Consider the following 21,938-nt stretch of genomic DNA (forward strand, 5'->3'; position numbering starts at 1 on the left):
GTTATTTCATGTATGGTGGCAGTCAAAAATAACACTGACAGTTGCATCTTTTTTTTTTTTTTGGGGGGGGGGGTAGAACATTTATTTCATGAAACAGTCAAAAGTTTAGGTCAGTGGGAAATAATTTTAATAAAGGAATTGTACATTTTCTTCCCACATGTCTTGCTTGGTATTAGGAAATGACGTTGTGATCCATTTCACTACAATATTACAAAATATTTACAAGAAAATATTAAAAATAAACACAAAAGGCAAGATGGAGTAAGAGAAACTGTTTCCTCCCCCAAAAATCTCTACTCCAGAGCCCACAGCACACAAGAGAATCAAAAACAAATATGCCCCAGATCACAAGTTCCAAAGGATTGGAGGGGAAGAAATGGGACAAAAGTGGTGGTATGAAAGGGAATGGACGTTTGCAGCAGAACTGCTTCAGTAACCAGCCTAGCCTGAGTGAAATACCCTCTCTTGTATGCAGTGAATCCCAAACAAGGCTAAACTTTTAAGATATTCCTTCAACTGAAATTAGAAAATACCCTGACAATAAAAGTATCTCTTTTGCCTAAGTTTCCTAAGAGCCTCTTTTTCCACGAACCAATGATATGAACAGAAGTGTGTTCGGACATCAAAAGTTGTCACAGCAGCCCTTCCATTTCTTTCATAAAAGCTTCATATACATCATCCTTAGTTTGTACTGAGACGGGAACAGTTGGACCAGATTTGGGGGCTGCTTTGGCAAGAGGCACAGCAGAATCATCCTCTGACTTTCTCTGGGGAGCAGCAGTAGCCCCTTTATTCTCCCGACGGACCCTCAGTGCGGTGGGCACGAATCGAGTAATCTCTGCCTTGGGATTAGTGATTTGTGGCTTGGCACTGATGGTTGCTGTGGCTTTCTTCTCAATGGTGGCTGCACTGGTGTCATCTGCCTTGGGTCGCTGGATCAAATTGGGTGGAGCACTTAATACTCCTGGGTTTGGCAAGGGAGCCGGTGGGAAAAGCCCAGGTGGGGCAGGTCCGAGTGGAGGCACCAAAGGTGGGCGCATCATGCCAGGACGAGGTGGAGAGATACCTGGAGGTGTAGGGGGAGGTAGCCTTGGTGGGGGTCCCCGAGGAGGAGGGCCAGGAGGCAGACCTGGAGGCGGACCTGGAGGAGGGCCAGGGGGTCGGCCTGGTGGTGGTCCTGGAGGTAAAAGTCAGGGTAAAGGCCCTCGGAGTCCTGGCATTCCAGGTGGTCTCAGGAACGGAGGAGCTCCTGGAGGTGGTCCAGGAGGAAGGCCCGTAGGTGGTCCAGGTTGCCGTAAAGGTGGAGCAGGAGGAGGACCAAGAGGAGGTGGTCCTGGCATGGGAGGTGCTTGTATCTGAGAAGGGGGAACAGACACAAACTCATGCTCCCATCCCCCTGTTGTCCATGTCCATTGGTTTGGCTTATATGCATGTATACAAGTCCTTCGGTTGATCTCTTCCCCTTACCCCCGCCCTCCCCTACTTTCCTTCTGGGGATTGATAGCCTGATCGCTGTTTCTCAGTCTTTGGGTCTGTCCCTTTTCATCAGTCTATGTTGTTCTCTATAATCCACAAATGAGAGACAGTTGCATCTTGAAGTATGAAAAATATCTATGTTTGAGCCATTCTTATATAGAATTTTTTTATGTAATGGTCACATCTGTTACATAGATTGCAGTTGAAGTATAGATTCTTTTCTAGTACTTTGGTATTCTTGAGAGGGTGGGATAGTTTAAATATACGTTCTTCTACCTGTTGTAATTCTTTACTCTCCATTCATTGAGCCTATATTCCCTATTTTATTCAAGAAGTGACTTAAAATGCCTTTCTCCCTGGCCATGACCCAGTGGCCTGTGTTGACGTAAAAAAAACCATTGAAACCTGTAAAGAATTTTTGTGAGTTTATTTGAGCCAAACTGTCGACATATGCCAGGAAGCAGAACCTCAACGGATTGAGATAATGCTCCGGAGAATGGTGAGTTACATCTGCATTTATACATTGCAATTAAAGGAGGGATGTAGGTGGTTTACATAAAATTCATTGGTGATAGATTAAGGAGGTGGATAGGGCAAAGCAGGGGAAACCCCTGGGATTGGATAGCAAGTAAAATGATGGACACATACTTAGGTGGGTGCAGGAACAATTAACATGATAATGAAGGAATTTGTGGTATCTGTCCTGGTGCCCAGCACATTTGGTTGTGCCCCAGGGGCTCCAGAAAAAGGGAAGTTACAAGTTATCCAGACATTTCAAGGGTATGTTATCATAGATGCAAAAAGACAGATAGGCTCAGTTAGGTAAAGGTTGACATTGTCAGTGAAGATACCGGCCTAGGACTACCCACCATAACTGCTTTAATGGTTTAATTTCAGACCATCCTTTGTGGTTACTTTAGGTCTCTGAGTTTGCAAGACTGCCATGCAGGCCTCCCCTGAGCTTGTCAGGTCAGCATTGGCCCCTTTTGTCCACACCTGTCATGGGTGAATCCAATGAAAACAAAAGCAGTAAATGTTGTCCCGCTTTTTAATATTACCATGGGATGACAATTCTAAACAAATGTCAATGATAAAATACTCTTCCCTAAAACAACTCTTTTGTTGGCCTATGTTCTAAGTCCTGCTGTGGTTACTGTTGAGTTTTTGTAATATATAGGTAAGCTATAAGTCAGCCCTTGTGTTACTTATACACATTGTTTCTATATGGAAGTTAATTTGGAGAATCACTTAAACTGAGTATATACATTCACTTTTAACAAATTTATTGGGGTGTCATTGGTTAATAACATTTTTTAAAAAAATAAGCATTTCTTTTCTCACGCTATCCGAGGCTCAGTACCTGGGAGCAGCTTTAGGACCACAGTTCTGGCTCAGTCTCTTTGATGAGGCTGCAGTGAAGATGTTGGCTGCAGCCTCCGTCATTTGAAGGCTGTTGGTTGGAGGCCTCAGTTCCTAGCTCTATGGGCCTCTCCTTGGGGCTAACCATCATGGCGTCTGGCTCTCCCCCTCTGAGTGATCCACACACATTCATTTTGAGAGTAAGTTCCTAAAGGTTCAGAATTGTTTGAGCTCACTTTAGGTGTCGTTTGAGTCTCTGACCCTCCATGGAACTGTACATTTCTGTGTTTAAACTGTAGATTTGAAGTAAACAATGAGCATAGTGGGTGTTCAGATGAAGAAATCTACTTCCTTCAATTCTGACCATGGGGTTTCTTGTGTTTAAAATTTGAAACAGTGCAACAGAATGAAAATCACAAGGGGTACAATTTTATTTGTAAGTTGTAGTTTACACATGACATTTTATTGAATTTGGATAACATCATTAAAACTTATTTTTTATTTTTAAATTCTTGTTTAGAATTTAAAAAGAAGGAACAAGAAAGTACAATATTACATCAGTATTGTTGCAGAAGAGCAAAGAAGTACCAAGCACGCTTCCCAGAGAAAGGGAGGGACCCCGTTTATTAACACTAGTGGACTCCGGGAATAATTTCCAAATCAGAGTGAAGAAACATGCAGAGGTCTGTATATATCCCGCTGGGGCCTTTGTCTTGCAGACATGCCCCCTGCCCCCTTTGTGGCCCTGCAGGGAGGCCCCCAGGTGTCAGGCCACATCCCATGGTCTGTCCTGGCACCAGCATAACAATGCCCCCTCCTCCACCTCCCCGCCCCAGGGCAGTGCATTGTTCACAGTTCCATGGCCTCTGCATTTAGATAACAAGTTCTGCAAGACCAGTTTCCTTCTCATCCCCCCCCCCCCCCCCTCTTGTCCCACAAGCTTCTTTTAGCCTTGTGGAGCAATGAATCCGCAGGGGGTGTTTCTGGTATCCAGGTGTTCAGTCCTGCAACCTTGAGAGTGGTGGGGGTGGTCAGGATGATGGTATGTGGTCCCCTCCAGGTAGGAGTCAGTCCTGGGTGGTCTTTACCCAAACAGAGTCACCGGGTTGGAAGGCAGAACGTCTTGGACGTGCTTCTGGATTGCTTTCTGGGTAGACTGTAAAGCCTGTAAGAACTTGAGTACAAATTGGTTATGGATTTCAGCCTTTACCCACCAGAATCTGTAGAGGCCCCACTGGTTTCCAGGGCAGCCTTTCGGGGTGCTTGTTTGTGGTCCGGTTTCCTCTTGCCTCTGTGGAATCCCCATACCCTGCAACAGCACTCCACACGTGAGTTGTTGCAATCGCATACCCACCATCAGCACAAATTGTCACTGATTCTTCTCTTGCCCACCAGAGAGCCTGAATGAGGGCAACCAACTCAGCCTTCTGTGCCGAAATCTGCAGGCGAGCGCCTGAGATCAGATGGTTTGGTCCAAAGCAACCACCACCGCCCCCGCATACCTGATTCCTCCCTGGGCAGAACTGCTCCTGTCCATGAAAAGTACCTCATCCAGCGATGCCAGTAGGGTGTCAGGCCCAGGTGGGCTGTCTTTACAAAGTCGTTGACTTCTAAACAGTTATGTAGAGGTTCCTCAGGGTCATCATCAGGAAGGAGGCTGGTAGCAGAAGAGCCTGAAACTGGATGACTCGAGCATTTGACATTCAGTGCTTCGTTGTGCTCCTGAGCAAAGCCTCAACTGCATAGCTGTGGCCGCTACCGCCTGGAGGCAAGCAGGCTAACCGGATGCAACAGGGTCGAGTCTCTTGGACAAGTAGGCTACTAGTCTTCCAAGGCCCAAGACTTTGGGCGAGGACCCCTTTAGCTATGCCCCTTGTCTCACATACACATCTGGTAGTGCCAGTTGGCCCATCATCTTGCTCTGCTCATGTCTGTCTTACTGCCTAATATATTACCTCAGGGATCCTGGCTCTGAATTCTTTCGGGGAAAATGGGCGTTGAAATTCTCTTCTGTAATTACTTCCATGCTGAGATGGGTCAGAAGTTTCTCTCAGAGCCAAGAGATCCTTGCTGTCTGTCAGAGGGACGATGAGGCCTGGGCACAGAAGGAGGTGGGCTTGTGACCTGGCAGAGACAAACTGTAGCAATTAGAACAGTAAGAGTCACAACATCCTTGTCTCTCTGGAGCCATGTCCATGAAGACACAGGCATCTTCTAAGTCTATTAGCCTGGGCACAGAAGGAGGTGGGCTTGTGACCTGGCAGAGACAAACTGTAGCAATTAGAATAATAAGAGTCACAACATCCATGTCTCTCTGGAGCCATGTCCATGAAGACGCAGGCATCTTCTAAGTCTATTATACAGTTTTCTGCAGGCCGCTATCAGGGCTGTGTGTGACGGCAGTTCCTCTTTCCAGCCACAAACACAGTCTGTCCAATTCCCCAAATTGTATTCTGGCACGGAAGAAAGTTGCTTCCCTGTACACAGGTAGCTTAACCCCTATACAACTGGGCTTGGACCTCTGCCTAGCAAATTGCAGTCTACAAGTTCAATATGCAGCCTCCGGTCCTCCCAATCCAACGGGGTCTCGGCCAGTCCCTCAGTCAGACTTCTCCTCTCTTGGAGAATCTCAAAGTCCTGAAGGCTCCCTCCTGAGTCCAGGGAGAGGGCCTTTCCTTTGCCCTTTGTTAACTCTGTTTACTAGTTATAGGGTCCTTCCATAAGCTGCCAGTCCAAAATAGCCAGAGTTGCAGTTAGAAACAGCCCTGCATATTACAAAGCGCTCCTGTGGCAGTGGGTTGGGTACCAGGCCTCTGCCTTTGTACCCGTCCCCTATGGCAGAGCAGTGATCAGGCCTCTCCAAGGGAGTGCACTGGGAGGGGATATCAGCCCCTCCTCTGCTAGCAGCAACAGATACCGAACCCTTTCAGTACATTTGATCAGCTTCATTCCTGGCCACTTTTACAGATTCCAGGGCCCGTTGTCTTCTTTTAACCAGCAAGCCAAACGACACTGGCCTGTATTATTTCCTATTGTGAGTTAGAGGAAGACAATTCCTACAGGGGGGAGAAATAGAAACAGTGGGAGTTTCAGAGAAAACTACAGGCCGCCACTGTAGTAACCCTCCCTCCTGGAGGCTGGGGTCTGACCTGTGGAGGAAAATGACTTAGTCGGCCTGGAAAGAAGGCAGAGGATGACAAGGGTGCAGGGAAATTTTACTAAAAGCCTGGAGGGTCTCCTGAAAGAAAAGATCCTTAATTCAGCACAGGCAGGGGGCAAGGCCCATAAAATCTCTCTGCCCTGCGGAGCTGTGAGCCCCACCCCTGAAAGTCCCAGTCAGACAAGAAAAGCCACAAATACCTTGAAATCTACCCCAGAATTCCAAAATTTCAACCTAACACAGCAAAATCACAGAGCAAACCAAAGTTCCTACTACACAAACATAGACAGAAATTTTTACTAAGTGGGCTGATTCCTCCTGTGATAGAGAGCAAATGTCTCTGAGAAAACTAACTCAACAGCGCTGCTTGAGACTTTTGCAGACCATCCTGGGTTCAGCCTTCAGCAAATCAAACGTTTTAACCAGATGAACGAACAGAAAATCAAAGTAGCTTTTGCTTTCACACAGACCAGTTAATCAGCAGATAATTATTTCAAGACAGACAAACATCCGTACTCATACTCTCTCAGACTAGCTCAGACTGGAGCTGAGCAGATAATGCCCAACTCCCCAAATGGGTATGGGGGCATTCCCGGCACCCACGCCCCAGACCAGAATTCTCGACCCATGTCTCGGTGAGAATCTACCGGAGGAGTTAAGGCTGCATCCAGCCCCCTTTCTTGGTAGCAAATTGGCTAGTCCCACTCACAAACAAACAAAAGAGTGAACCCATAATTCCTTAATCGAATCTGAATTCACTCACTTCCGGAGTCCTGATTCCTGATTTACCTGACGAAGTCCTATGACTTCCAGGGAGGTGATCAAGCTCCCCCTTACACTCACTTGGAGTGGGCCTGACTGACGGGGGTCCCTACCTTACAGATTCTGTTGACAGGTCCAGAGGTGTCCGTCCACTTTCTCCAGATGACAGTCGGGTCCTGGGCTGAGGTCCGGGGGTGCCTGGAGTTCCCCCTGGTTCAATTTTGCTAAAATCTGCAGCGCGTACCTCCCAGAGGCCTATCCCACGCCCCCGGGCCCCAAACCCTGTCCACTCACCGGAGGCTAAACAAAGCCAAAACGTGGTTAGCTTCCCAGTCCTGGAACCATATGTTGCAGAAGAGCAAAGAAGTACCAAGCATGCTTCCCAGAGAAAGAAAGGGACCCCGTTTATTAACAGTAGTGGACTCCGGGAATAATTTCCAAATCAGAGTGAAGAAACACGCAGAGCCCGTCTGTATCTATCCCGCTGGGGTCGTTGCCTTGCAGACATGCCCCCTGCCCCCTTCGTGGCCCTGCAGGAGGGCCCAGTGTCAGGCCACATCCCATGGTCTGTCCTGGCACCAGCATAACAATGCCCCCTCCTCCATCTCCCCCCCCCCCCCCAGGGCAGTGCATTGTTCACAGTTCCATGGTCTCTGCATTTAGATAACAAGTTCTGCAAGACCAGTTTCCTCCTCAGTATGATTTAGTTATTATCATAAATAGTAACTTTTTCAGATAGTTCCTTTTTATTGCAATTAGCTTATTCAGTTATTGTAATAGGCCAATATATAGATATAAATTTTTCTCTCTTTATCCCCAAAAAACATTAAAGTAATTAAAGGGTATTGGTCCATTACTTTTCTTCCTTTTAAAAAAATTGAATTTATTAGGGTGACATTTCTTAATAAAATTATATAGGTTTCAGGTGTACAATTCTATAATACATCATCTGTATGTTGTATAGTATGTTCACCACTCCAAGTTCTCCCTATTTTGAATGGTAATATTTCTTTTCATTTTTACCCTTAATTTTTTGTTGTTGGCATGATTACATAATTAAGTAAAATAAAAGCATCTCTGCTTATTCTTTTCTGCCCATTTTTATTATTTGTTTCCTTTTATACTTATAACCAAAAATAGTTTTGTCATAAAGAGAAGGGTGGTGTTATATGATTTATTCCAGGTCAGATTTGCTAGGTATGTCATTAATTCTGGAATAATTCCCATTTAAACTTTATCATCTCCAATAATGCCCCTGTACTCCATACTTAGTCAGATAAACATACACAGCTTTCATAACAACATATTCCTGAAAAACCTATATGCAGTTAGACTATTTGGAAAACAGAGATATTTAAAATATGTTCTTTAGAACATAATACAAGTTACCTGTTTTCTTTTTAGCATATTGACAACCCAGTTGCCTTTCCCCCTTTGTCTCTTAAAAGAGAAGCATAAAGTACCCATCCTATATAATAAAAGCCTAATATGCTAAGTTTCTGGTCTATCGGTTGGCCATTCAACCAATCAAAGTGTAATATGCTAATGATATGCTAAGGCTGCTCAACGGCTTGCTATGACATGCACTGACCACCAAGGGACAGACACTTTGACCAGTAGGTTAGCTTGCTGCTAAAGTCTGGCAGATCAGGACTGAGTGAGACAGGCCAGACATACCCTGGAGACCTCCCAAGATCCCTCCCTGGCTGGCCAACCTTCCGCATCCCTCCCTGGCTCTGATAGTGCACTGGTGGTGTCCCTCGGCCTGGCCTGTGCCTTCTTGCAATCCGGGACCCCTCAGGGGATGTCGGAGAACTGGTTTCAGCCGGATCCCGCAGGCCAGGCTGAGGGAACCCCACTGGTGCATGAATTCATGCACTGGGCCTCTAGTAAAGGTATATTCTGTGCTCTGAACAAAGAACATCAGATGCTTCTTTCACCCACGCCACTTCTTGCTCTGATGAAGAGAGACATGGCTCATTTCAGCCCTGAAACAACTTTATTTCAGCCTCCAGGGCCTCCCTTGTCTTACAGACTGTGTTTCTTGTAACTCTGACATCACAGGCCAACTTCCTTACCCAGCTAGAACCTAAAAAGCCAAAAGTTCCCTGCCAAAGACAGTTCATGAACCATTCAAGCTAAAGATGAAGACATTTCTGAGTTCCCGATGCAGCCTGGGGATGTGGTAAATGGAAATCGTATCTGGGAACAGGCACATGATATGTGCTTGAATATATTAGTTAAGTGAATGAGCTCCTCAAACAAGGTTAACAATCAACATTTCTGAATGTCCCTTGCTGTTCTTAAGGAATAGCAGCAAGTTCTTTTAGTCTTTTCATAGCCTCCAGCCTACGTATATTCATTTGTGAGTTTTTCCCAAATGAGTTTTCAGAAGAGCTTGTTTAATAGAATGGTTTGGGCCAAACTTCTCTATAATTCATTGTATTAGTTCAGAATATGAAAAATATGATGGGGTGGCTTGCCATCTGGATATCACTATTCTACTGTCAGTGGCCAGCCAGCACCCCCTCTGCACTCACCATCCCTTAATTCTCTCTGCTTTGTTTCTTTGTTTGACACAGGTGAACCCTTCCCATGCTTTGGCCTCTTCCCACGGACTCTACTTTTTGTTGGATGACAGTAATTGTTAATCATACATGCTTGTCCATCAACCAAAGAGTAGATCACTCTCTCAGATAAAACAAAGACATATCCTGAAGACATTTAAAGAGAGCAAACAGTGGTGTGAATTGCAGGCTAGTGGGGAAAAGTCACATGGTATTTCTGGAGAAGGAATTCTGACTTCCGCATTAGAATCATCATAAATCTTGCGTGCTTAATCTGTTAGCTAGGTGAACTTGGGCAAATGACTGACCTCTATGAGACTTTGTTTTCTCATCTCAAAAACAGGGGTCATTCCAATTGGCAGAGCTGTTATTTGGATTAGATGGAATAACAGATGGTAGTAATGCGTAGCACATACTGGGCTCCATTAGTTGGCAGGTGTAACTGTGATACTTAGGGCCATTTTCAGCTTCTCTGAAGCCTCATTCTTACGTGTGAGTTTCTGCCTGGATAGCTGATACAAAGCACAGGTTTTCCTTAGCGTTAATAGGAAAACTCTTTAGGTTGAAAATGGTACCCAGACATTTGGAAATTATTAGTCAGGATGGTAGTTTTATTATTTGCTTTGTGTAGTTGTTTTATTATTCTTAAATCATCTCCCTTTGAATTTATTGGCGTCTCTTCCAGTAGATGTGATACTGGTCCCTGAATAATTGGAAGGTTAAAGGGATGATGCATTCAGTTGTAGGCAGGAGCATCTCTCTGAAAGAGGGCCAAAGTTTGCCTCGTGAATATGGGGGTGATTTTATACAAGGTTATAATAATGGTAAGAAAATACTTTGGATGAGTCTCTGCTATTTACATATACGAGTCTGCTGATTACCCCAAGACAGGCAGACAATTATAGCTTGAATATATGTTAACATGACAAGTCTCAGGATTTTCAACTTGAGAGGGAGAAAAAGGCTATTACTTTCCCTTATATTAAAAACCCGAATTGAAATATTAAGACGCTTTAATAGCCTTTGATAAAAAACAAAACAAAACAAAAAAAACACCCAAGATGGTGATCGGGGCTATTTATTAATCCAATGTGTTTAATTTCTTTGGGCTAAGGACGAAAATTATTTTTTCCTTAAAAAAGTAATTTCCACATTAAATGAAACACTTAGACTCTGGTGTCTATTTTTGATGAATGAATACGAGAGCTGGGAAAACCCCTTAATTTGTCTATGTGTCTGTTTCTTTCTTATAAAATGAGGGATTTGGACCAGGCCTCAGATTTGCTCTGTCCTTATGCGCTCTGATTTGTAATGCAAATCCTAATGGTTGAATGACTGTTGAACACCTGTCAGTCACTCCTGTCAATCACTCCATACACTTTAAGTCAGTGGCTCTCAACCTTCCTAATGCTGCGACCCTTTAATACAGTTCCTCATGTTGTGGTGACCCCCAACCATAAAATTATTTTCGTTGCTACTTCATAACTGTCATTTTGCTACTGTTATGAATCGTAATGTAAATATCTGATATGCAGGATGTATTTTCATTGTTACAAATTGAACATAATTAAGCATAGTGATTAATCACAAAAACAATATGTAATTATATATGTGTTTTCCAATGGTTTTAGGTGACCCCTGTGCAACTTTTATAAATGGGAAGAAAAGGCAGCAGGATAATTTTGATTTTGCACTCATTCTCTGCCCCCCACCTCTCCTGCCCCCTTACTAACCAGCAAGTCACTACTGCTTTTTGGAAGTTAAATAAATGCTTGTTTTCAGTTGAGTTTTCCTGGGTGGCTTCTCAGAGTTGTGCTTTGCTCTGATAGAATGTGCTGTTAAAAACTTTCCACCCTCTCTGAAAATTCTTAGACTGTGTCTACTGGCAGCCAAACCACATTATATTCTGTAGGTTTGTTACTAATTTGCCTCACAAAGCTTAAAAATGTAAAGCTCAAGTAAACTGGCATTTATTTAAAAAAATATTTTCATTGATTTCAGAGAGGAAGAGCAAGGGAGAGATAGAAACATCAATGATAAGAGAGAATCATCAGCCCAAACCGGTTTGGCTCAGTGGATAGAGCATCGGCCTGTGGACTGAAGGGTCCCAGGTTTGATTCCGGTCAAGGGCATGTACCTTGGTTGTGGGCACATCCCCAGTAGGGGGTGTGCAGGAGGCAGCTGATCGATGTTTCTCGCTCATCGGTGTTTCCAGCTCTCTATCCCTTTCCCTTCCTCTCTGTAAAAAAATCAATAAAATATATTTAAAAAAAAGAGAGAGAATCATTAATTGGCTGTCTCCTGCACAACCCACACTGGGGATTGAGCTCACAACCCAGGCATATGCCCTGACAGGGAATCGAATCATGACCTCCTGGCTCAATGGTGGATGCTCAACCACTGAGCCACACTAGTCAGGCCTGGCATTCATTTTTTAAGTGACCGTTTAAGTTTATACTTTCTACTAAATTTGACTTTCTCTTCTAATCTTTAAATTTCACTGGATTTTTACTAGATATTTTGGTGGTAACTTTGAGAGAAACATTTATGTTACTCCTTCCAAGAGCTTACAATTAGTTAGCATATAATTACATTTTACTAGTTTACTTAGTGCAGCTCTCATTCTTAAACCAATGTCTCACAACATGTTTATAAAGTTCAGCATGTTATAATTATCAACTGTTTACAGGGTAGGAAACTGAGGCGTAGGAAGATTAAATAACTCGCTGGGGCCCTAGCCAGTTTGGCTTAGTGGATAGAGTCGAAGGGTCCTGGGTTTGATTCCGGTCAGGGGCATATGCCCAGATTATGACTCAATCCCCAGTAGGGGGCATGCAGGAGGCAGCCAATCAACGATTCTCTCATCATTGATGTTTCTTTCTCTCTCTTCTCTTCCTTCCTCTCTGAAATCAATAAAAAAATATATATATGAAAAATAAAACTCACTGGGTATGTTGACAGGGAAACCCACAGTCTGAATTCAGCTTCCATTGTCTTTCTACTTCACCAGCTCAGGTCAAATGAGCAAGCCTGCTGTAACACACCCCTTCTTGCAATTGAAAACATTTTCAGAAGAGGAACGTCAAAGAATGAATTTGTAAAGGTTGACTTTTACTTACTGCAACACTTTGACAAATGGATTTTCTCTCTTCCTTAAAATACCAGATAGGCCACTCCACATTCTTTCCTAAAGCAGGCCCTGTGAAATAAATACAATACATATTAAATTAAAAATGTTAAAATGTCAATTTAGGATTTCAGAGGCCACAGCCAATTCACTTGTTCAACAATTAAATGAGGACCTACTTTGCTCGGGGCAGGGGAAACAGCAGTGAATCGAAGAGACAAACGTTCTGGAGCTCGTGGAGCCAGCACTCTAAGGGATTGGGGTAAGTAGACAGATCCTACAAGTAACAACCTAGTGTGCAATCAGATGGGAACATATGCTGCGGAGAAAAAGAAAGGACTGCAGGCTTTTAGCATGTGATCGAAAAGATGGCATTTAAGCATAGACCCAAAGGTGGCAGATGAAGGAGGAGCCTTTGGATGAACTGGGGAGGAAGGCTCCTCGCAGGGGAAACAGCAAGTGCAAAGGCCCTGAGGTGGGCACACTCCTGGCACAGTCAATGAAACCTTTATAAGTGTAGAAAAGAACTAATGTGACGATTATATTAGAAGTTTCAGCATATATTAAACAGACACCTGGATGGGTGGGCTTTTGTGTCATAATAATATTTCATAATGCTTTTAGTGCTAAATAGTGGAAATGATAAGCCCCCTCACTCTTTACATAAAGGTTAGCATTGTTGTTGATTTTGTCAACTCTTGTAGCAATTCTGTTTTCGAGAAACTTTTCTTTAGTATATTATTTTCCTAAATAGGGAATACATTCATAAAATATAAAGTTCAAGGGATACATAAGGATGTATTAAGTTAAAAGAGTCCCTTCTGTACCAAAGAAAACTAGTTATCCTAGAAGGCAAGGATATTATCACTTTTTTTTTTTCTGTGCCTAGAGATAATCTAGGCCCATAGATGCAAATGTAGCACAGAGGTTGGGGGCACCAGCTTTAGAGTCAGACTACCTGCATTGCAGTCTTGGTTTTGGTACTTGCGACCTGTATGACCTTTAGGCAAGTAGCCAAATGTCTAAATGCCTTCATTTCTTCATCTGAAGAATGGAGAGAATAATCATAGGCTTGTTCTGAGGACTAAATGAGATTATATACATAAAGAATTTAGTGCTGTTTCTTGGGAATAAGTACTCTATTAATGTTAGCTAGTATCACCATATTAGATCTCAGAGGAAGTTTTAAGGTAATCCCATTATACAGGTGAGGAAAATGAGTCTTAGAAAGGTCAAAACATTTCCTGGGAAACCACAGTTAGTATGTGAAGACACAGTGATGCTCAAAAAGAATTCTAATACCACGTCCTGGGGGTTTCTAGATGAGTGTCATTGAGACAGCTCTCCTATGTGTTTTTTTAAAAAATATATTTTTAAATTGATTTCAGAGAGGAAGGGAGAGGGAGAGAGATGTCGAAACATCAATGATGAGAGAGAATCATTGATCAGCTGCCTCCTGCACACCCCACACTGGGGATCAAACTGGCAACCCAGGAATGTGCCCTGACCGGGAATTTGAACTGTGACCTCCTGGTTCATAGGTCAATGCTCAACCACTGAGACACACCGGCTGGGCCTATGGGTCTTCCTTTCAATCAAATAAGGTGTGTAAGTGCCCGATGAATGTAAATATAGAAAGATCTGTAGGTGTTGCTTGAGAACCTGATCAAATTCCATTCTTTTATTTTTTATGGTTTTAGCCAAGGATATTTAATAAATGCACACAATTTTGTTTTCTTTTCACCTTAGGCAACTCCAATTTCTCTAACCAATGTTTATGAAGCATTTGTTATGTTCCACGCAGCATATTAGGCGCAGCGGGTGAAAAACTAGACCAAGTCCCTGCCCTGTGACGGTTACAGTTAAGTGAGAGACATAGACAAGAGCTGCAAAGTACCAGGTGCTATTTGCTCTTATAGGGATTTGTCGAATTTGGGGAAAGGTTGATTTCCTTCATACAATAGGTGTTTTCAAAAGCATTTTTTAGAGGATTGTTGCTCATGGGCATGCATCAAATCATTCTTAGAAACAATAGGCTTGCTTTTGACTTGGTATGCCTGGGAAGGGGCTGAGCGTTTGGTGGTGTTGCTTGCTTTCAAGGTGCAGTGGGCTGCGAGCAGGCATTGCATTGTTTGCCACCAGAGAGAAGTCATTATCGGTGCAGCACATCAAGGAGATTATGACTTTATAATGTACAAAGGGAAAACAGTAGCTATGGGTTTAAATGGGATGTATTAAAGGTGGGAAATGTGAGCACAGTCTGCCTTGGAGCAATGTTAAATTATAAATGCTGTCAGCTATTATATCTTGGATGGAAGAAGTGAAAAACCTCAACCCATTCATTCTGGTTGGCCTGATTTATATGGTCTACTCAGCCCTAGAGGCCCAAGGGAATAAAACACATAGTTGAAGGTTTTAAAAATAATAAACTCTTCAATCAGCTGTAATCAGACTTTTTTTTTTTTTTTTTTTGGTAATGCTTATTTTGTCAAATTTGCTGATAAATCCTGGCAGGAGCACAATAAAAAAAGGTGAAGTATAGATTTTAAATAATTGATTTTAAATAATTACTTATTAGTCTTATTACTTATTGCCTTCAGGGAAAATCATTGCATGTGTTTCCTTTTGTGCATTGACCCTTCTTTTGAACTTTATTACACTTTGCCTCCTTGTCTACTCTCCTCACTCCTGTGATCCTGCTGCTCTCACATACCTAACTCGCCTGTTCTTGGTCTTGTATGCGAACACATCTCTCATAGAAATCCTCGCTTTTCCACCCTGCTTCAGTTAAGAGTGGGATTCACTTGCACGATTTTGCCTGCCTTTCAGTTCCAGTTAATGCCGTTGGGCATAGAGCAGCCCGTAGTCCACCTGGAAAGACTGAATAGCTCATATTCCAGCATCAGCACTGTTCATCCTGAACGAGTGTGCTGTGGGGGCAGGTTCTTTGCCAGCAAGCCTAGACCTCCCCTTGCAACCTCTCTGTCTGTGTATCTTAGTCCCTGGTTTCTCTTAGACCCTTTCCTCAGCTGGTCAGCGTAGAGTTTCCATATTATCAAGGCTTACTGTGCCCTGTGACCTGGGAAATAGCAGTAGACCTCTGGTACCCGGGAGGCAAGGCACGTTTCCTTGTGGCTCTTCTTAGACGGATGCTCTGAACAGTTAGCGATGGGGAAAAGGTGGTGCTTAGTAGCCAGTCACCATTGCTTCTCCCCAAAACACAAGCAGTCTCTCTTGGCCACTTGCCAAATGCTTAAGGTCCAAGGCATTGGATTTGCAACCCACTTCTCCTTTCTTACCACTATTCAGGGAAAAGCCTAGGGCAGGACAAAAGGAGTGCTTTGTTTTTCTGCAGAAGTGGGAGATGTTGGCTTGTCTTTAAAGGTAGGCAGCGTCACATCATGCCACTCCTCAGAGGGGTGGACCTCCGCCATTTGTCCTGACGTGTTAAGATTTGCCCTGAGAAACAATATGTCTGAATGAAACTCCTGTCCCTTCCTGAGACCTCGGGGAGCCCAGGCCTTTTTCTGAGTTAAGATCTCCATGGCTCCCCCTCCTTCAAAAATCCTTCCACAGCCAGCCCCAGTCACTCTCCACGCCGCCTCCTTTCTCCCCAGCACGCATCCCCATAACTAGCTCTTTAGCGTCCAGCCTGCCAAATCCGCTTGGAAGGTTTCTTTAGCTACTTTATTTTATTTTTCCCCCACAACGCTCTACTACTGTTAACTCTTTTCATCGCTGAGTAAGGCAGTATAGTGTATCCATGACAATTTGGATTGTATCTGATTTTGGCTTAGATGAAATCATATAGATAAAGCCCCTAGCCTAGCGCTTGGTAACATGGTAGGGATACAGTAAACATTGGCTTCCTTGGTCCTTGCTGTATTCTTTTTCTGGCGGCGAGCAATGTGTAGGCAGGCTCTTCAACTCATGTTTGGTGAGCACCACTATACTGTGACTGGCCCCACTGTTAGGGTCCGAATTCATCATCTAAGTGACTATGGCTAACAGGCAATTTGCTTAACCTCTGTGCCTCTGCTTCTTTATCGATGGAGTTAGCACTAAGAGTCTTTATTCATAACATGGTTGTGAACATTAAATTAGGTATTACATTAGGTACTGGTAAGGGAGTGCCTGGTACATAATGCATGGCATGGGGGCCCCAAAACTGGAGTGAAAAGGCCATTGGAGGAGCCTTGCTGGGGATGGGAGTTTCGGACTCAGTAAGACAGATGCATTTCTCAGATGCCATTGTAGGAATCACCAGGGGTACTTGTTAGACACACAAACTCAAACCTTGCCCCAGGCAGAACTACTGAACAGAATCAGGGTGGACCTTAGAGATGGCTAACAACCCGTGCCTAACAAATAGTACCACCTGGAAACACTAAACACTCCATCACTCAGGAAACTTGGAGAAACACTGTGGCCCCGGCCACATGCACTGGATGTTGACTTGATTGTTTTAAGGTCTTGGTGTACGGGCATGAGGACTCTTTATTTATTTATTTTTTTTAATGCTTCTCACGGAAATGTAATGTGAGCCGAAATTGAAATCCATTAAAATTAAATCGGAATCAGAATTAAATAAGTATTTCTCAGAATCAGTTGGGGTCTGTGTTAAAAATGCAGAGTAATAAGTCCCAGCCCCAGCCTGCTGAATCCCACTATCTGGTAGTAGGGGGGTGGAGTGTGGGTTAGGGGAGTGAGACCCTGGACTCTGCATTCTCAACAGACTTTCGGGTGATTCTTCTGCATGCTAGACTTTTAAAAGATTATATATATATATATATATATATATATATATATATATATATATAGTTCAGTAGGAAGGAAGAGAGAGAAACATCAATAATGAGAATCAATGATCAGCTGCCTCCTCCATGCCCCCTACTGGGGATCGAGCCCACAACCTGGGCATGTGCCCTTGACCAGAATTGAACCTGGGACCCTTCAGTCCACAGGCCGACATTCTACCCACTGAACCAAACCAGCTAGGGCTGCATGCTGGACTTTGAGAACTACCCATTGAATCATGTTCTCCCTTAGTGGGCATGTGTGAAAGTGGCTGAATGAATGACACAAAATCATGATTTCCTGTCCTGCTAAACCAATCTGTTAGAAACATGCGTATTCACGTGCTGTTTGTAAATTCATTACTCACTCTCACTTGATGGGTATAGGGTTTCTAGACAGTGGTCTAATTTTTCATATGGTTTGATTTGACCCAGAAGAATTTCCTGGGAGTTACTTTGGGGTTTTTGCACAGCCACGTGAACAGAACTGATCAGATGATGAAACCAGGGAAATGTGCTGCAGAACTAAATTGACTGGTTGAGCAGGTTTTGTAGTTCAGCATAGGGTGCCTGTGTTCTCAGGGCTGTTAAACCAAGGGTTTGAAAAAGGTGAAACTGACTAGAAGGAGAGAGTCGAAGTCACAGGAGTAAATGTTTATGTAGCCATTCCGAAGACAGAATGCCCCTTTGCATCAGGGCTTGGGCCTGTCTGCTTTTGCTCACCACCGCATCCCCATGCCTAACACGTGCTTGGCACTCAGTGGGGCTCCATAAATAGTTCAGGAATGGGAGTCCTCTTTCCTGCAGCAACAATGTCAGTGCAGTGTTTTATCCTTTCCTATTACGACTAGGGGAAAATAACAAAAATTTTTTTTTAGAGCTAATCTGGAACATTCATATGCACTAGGTCAGTGCAGAGATTTCTCAGGGCTTCATGGAGGGAATGACTCCCTATTCTGCAAAACCTGCTCATAAACTAATTGAAGGCATTTTTGTGTGTGTGTTATTTATAAAGAATCTGTTACTCCCACTGGAGGTGGGAGGAGATTAAGTGTGGAAGCATCATAAGAAGAGTCTCTGCCCTGACCGGGTAGCTCAGTTGGTTAGAATGTTATCCTGATTCACCAAAGTTGTGGGTTCGGTCCCCGGTCAGGGTACATGCAAGAATCAGCCAATGAATACATAAGTAAGTGCAACAACAAATTGATGTTTCTCTCTTTCTCTCTCCTTCCCTTTCTTTCTCTCTCTAAAATGAATAAGTAAAAATTAAAAAAGAAGAGTCTCTGGAGCTGCATCTTGGCAGCAACCATGGGAGGCCTGTCCAGGGTAAAGGGTATACTGCCAAGGATGCCACCACCACTGAGTGCTAGTAGTGGGAGATGGATGCATCAGGCAGTCAGCACTGGATGGCATTAAATGCGTATCAACCTCTCCTGCTATGCTAGGGTGAGGGACTGCGGCATGGAAGGGTTACGGAATGTGGGAGGGGGAGGAACTGCGGCCTGGAAAAAGTTACCAATTGTGTCAGGGCCAGGAACCCATGGCAGAGAAAAATTGCTAGATTGTCTTAGAAAAACAATATGTTATGATATGCTCCAGCCAGGTGTGACTCCGTTTACCTCCCCTTTGTGCTTATGAACTTTCTGTGAACTTCTAAGGAACAGCTAATGGAATGCTTTGTATTTTTTTTAACACTGTTTTGCTATAAAGGATCATACTGCACCCTTGGTCTCCGCCACATGCTGCAAACCTTCCCAGAGGAGGAGGGTGTGGGCTGTGGCCAGCTGGCCAGCTTAATAAAGGCTCTTAAATTTAAATTCTGAGTCGGTGGTCTATCTCGCTGAGCCAACCCATAGCACTGTGACCTAGTTCATATTCCGCTCACCAATAAACTTGATAGTTTGGTTTCCATGTACCTCGTCCACACCTTTGCTATGTAAAGCGTGGTCCATGGGCCAGCAGGATTAGCATCACCTGAGAGCTTGTTAGAAATTCGGACTCTCAGGCCTCACTCACCCCACCAAGCCTAGTGTGATGGGTTTGCCTGACAATGTGGCCTTCTGTTCTTCTATATCGTGTACTCACTGATGCTTGGGTAACATGAGTCGGCATCCGTGAGTTTGATTAACTTCAAGATACTGATGAATAAGTTGCTGAACCTGTAAGGCTGAGAGTTGACCCTGAGCAGAGGTAAATCCGCGAAGGGAATGCCACTGAATGGGCGGCCCGTTGGCCTTCTTCAGGTGACCTCCCTTTTGTAGTGCACTGTGTGTTCATTTGAGCACCGATGCCCATTACAAGTTGCCTCAGATAACTGTATGAGGCTCATTTCCATTCTGGCTTGTGCACTACCATGAACTCTCCTCCTCTCCAGCTGTGTGAGCATGCTTCATCCAGCTGCGGGGCAGCCAGCTAGGACCTCAGCAGCTGCTGAGGGTCTTTGCAGTGGTGAAGAGAGGAGCCTTACTTGTTGAAATCATATGGGATACACTTGTATAGACGTATAATTTATATGATACAAATTATATAGATTGTTATAATCACTTTAAATTAATTAAAGTCCATACTTTGTTCAGACTTCCTTACTTTCTATCCAGTGTCCCTTTTCTTTCCTAGGATCCTGTCTACAATACCACATTCTGTTTAGTCATCATCTCTCCTTAGGGTCCTTTTGGCTAGGTTTCTCAGACTTGTCATGTTTTTGAGGACCTGACAGTCTGAGGAATACGGGTCAGGCATTTTGAGACTGTCTTTCAATTGGGGTTTGTCGGATGTTTCTCTCATGATTAGGCTGGAATGATAGGTTTTCTGGAGGAAAACCACAGAAGTACAACATGGTGTCAAAAGTGCAGACTATAAGCATGACTTGACTCTGTTGAAGTTGGCCTTGATCACCTGGCTGAGGAGTATTGGTCAGGTTTTTCCACTTTCCCTACAGTACTCTTTAGGAAGTCACTGTATTGTCCACACTTAAGAACACCTGGGATTCTTCTGTCTGGTCAATTCCCCATCATTTATTTATATCAGTATGGACTCACAAATGCCTATTTTATGTTTCGGTTATAACCCGATGCTACTTTCTTTTGTCACTCAACTGTCCGTTAGAAATATACAACTTCTGCTATTAACTTGGGTCTAGGTCTGCCTGCATGCAAAGGTGGTAATGGCTTAACTGGTATGATTTCAGTGGAGCTTCCCACCAATTCTAAATTGGTGCCATTTGAAATACTTAGTTACTCCTTGCATTAGTTTGCTAGAGCTGCTAGAAAAAGTATCACAGCAGATTGGGTGGCTTCAACAACATAATTTATTTTCTCATAGTCCTAGAGGCTGGAAGTCAGAGATCAAGGAGTCAGCAGGGTTGAATTCTTTTGAGGCCTCACTCCTTGACTTGTTGAGGGCTGTCTTCTTCCTGTGTCCTCAGATGGTCTCCCTTCTGGACTTGTGTTCTAATCTCTTCTTCTTATAAGGACACCAGTATTATTGGATTAGGACCCACCCTAAGGATCCCATTTTAACTGAATCACCTCTTTAAAGACACTATCTTTAAACACATTCACATTCTGAGGTACCGGGGTTAGGGCTTCAACTTATGAATTTTGGGAAGACACTATTGAGCCTATAACACTCATTCAGGGAGTCTTATCCATTGCCACCAGGCACTACCTAGAAGGGGCAATAAATAGTTATGTACTTTAGTTTATCTTAACTAACTCTGTGATCATTGCTATGGGACAATAGGTACCTCCTCTAGGATGGTTTGAGATACCTTAGGTTGGAGGTGGGGCAGCATGAGATAATTGGGTGCCTAAATGAGTATAGGAGGAGTGAGAGAAGTTTCAGGGCAAAATTCATAAAGAAGGTAGTGGAACACTAAAATAGGGAGTTTGTAGTAATCTACTTTCTGTACAAGGTAGTTCTGTCCATTATTGGAAAGCACCTTGCTCTAGCTGCTTTATCACATACAAAACCTATAAAAATAGTCTGAGGGTCAAATATGTAAGCAAGTTGGGTGATTCATATTGCAATGGAGACTTCCTCTTTGTATACCTGCTACTCAGTGTGATGTAGAAGAATCTCTGTCTCTATTCTTAGCTTAGGGTTCTGTTAACAAAAGACCTGGCTTTATGCATACCTTGCCCAGAAGGGGTATGGATATTGTGTACTGAATGAATATCCTTTGATTCTAAGCCTAGTCTTAGAAGCTGAGCTCATTGTAACTTTAGAGACAACAGATCTGGCTAATCCATGTGGTTTGGTGTCTTCAGTTTATTCAACTATGGCAGAAGACAATGGTGTCAAGTTTTAGAACTTCATGTTTCCTGTCATACTGGCTTGTAAGGCCAGTAACAATCTGGGACACTGTACAACAATGAGGTCAGTTCAAAGAAAGAGAGCAAGATGGAACAGAGAGAGCCTGAGCTCTGTTGCTGATTTCTTCATCTGTGGCAGAGATTACTAGTTGCCTTCCTGAATTCCATTTTCAACTTTTCCTTTAGCCAGAACTTTAGCTCAAATAAAACTACACTTCCCATCTACATTACATCCAAGTGTGTCTACATGATTAAGTCCCAGCCAATCACATGTAAGTAGAAGTATTTGAGAAATTCCAGAATTGCTGTTGAAAAGGAGGGGCATACATTCTTTTGCTCTTTTCTCATTTCCTCCTTATAACCTTCACTGTGATGGCT

The 21,938-nt window shown here is 43.5% G+C and overlaps 1 protein-coding gene and 1 pseudogene across 2 annotated transcripts in view; one reads left to right on the forward strand and one right to left on the reverse strand.

Annotated features, from left to right (window-relative positions):
* The window catches only part of RNF144B (ring finger protein 144B), a 181,888-nt gene that overhangs the window by 64,380 nt on the left and 95,570 nt on the right, over positions 1-21,938 (forward strand). The window lies entirely within an intron of this gene.
* On the reverse strand, positions 557-4,861 carry LOC308515495 (annotated as a pseudogene). Its single transcript has 3 exons — positions 4,791-4,861; positions 4,338-4,492; positions 557-1,396 (listed from the first exon to the last, which is right to left on the reverse strand). The product of its transcript is annotated as an uncharacterized misc_RNA (transcript).

Source organism: Myotis nattereri, assembly GCF_964212035.1.
Source record: "Myotis nattereri genome assembly, chromosome: 3".
NCBI lineage: Eukaryota > Metazoa > Chordata > Mammalia > Chiroptera > Vespertilionidae > Myotis > Myotis nattereri.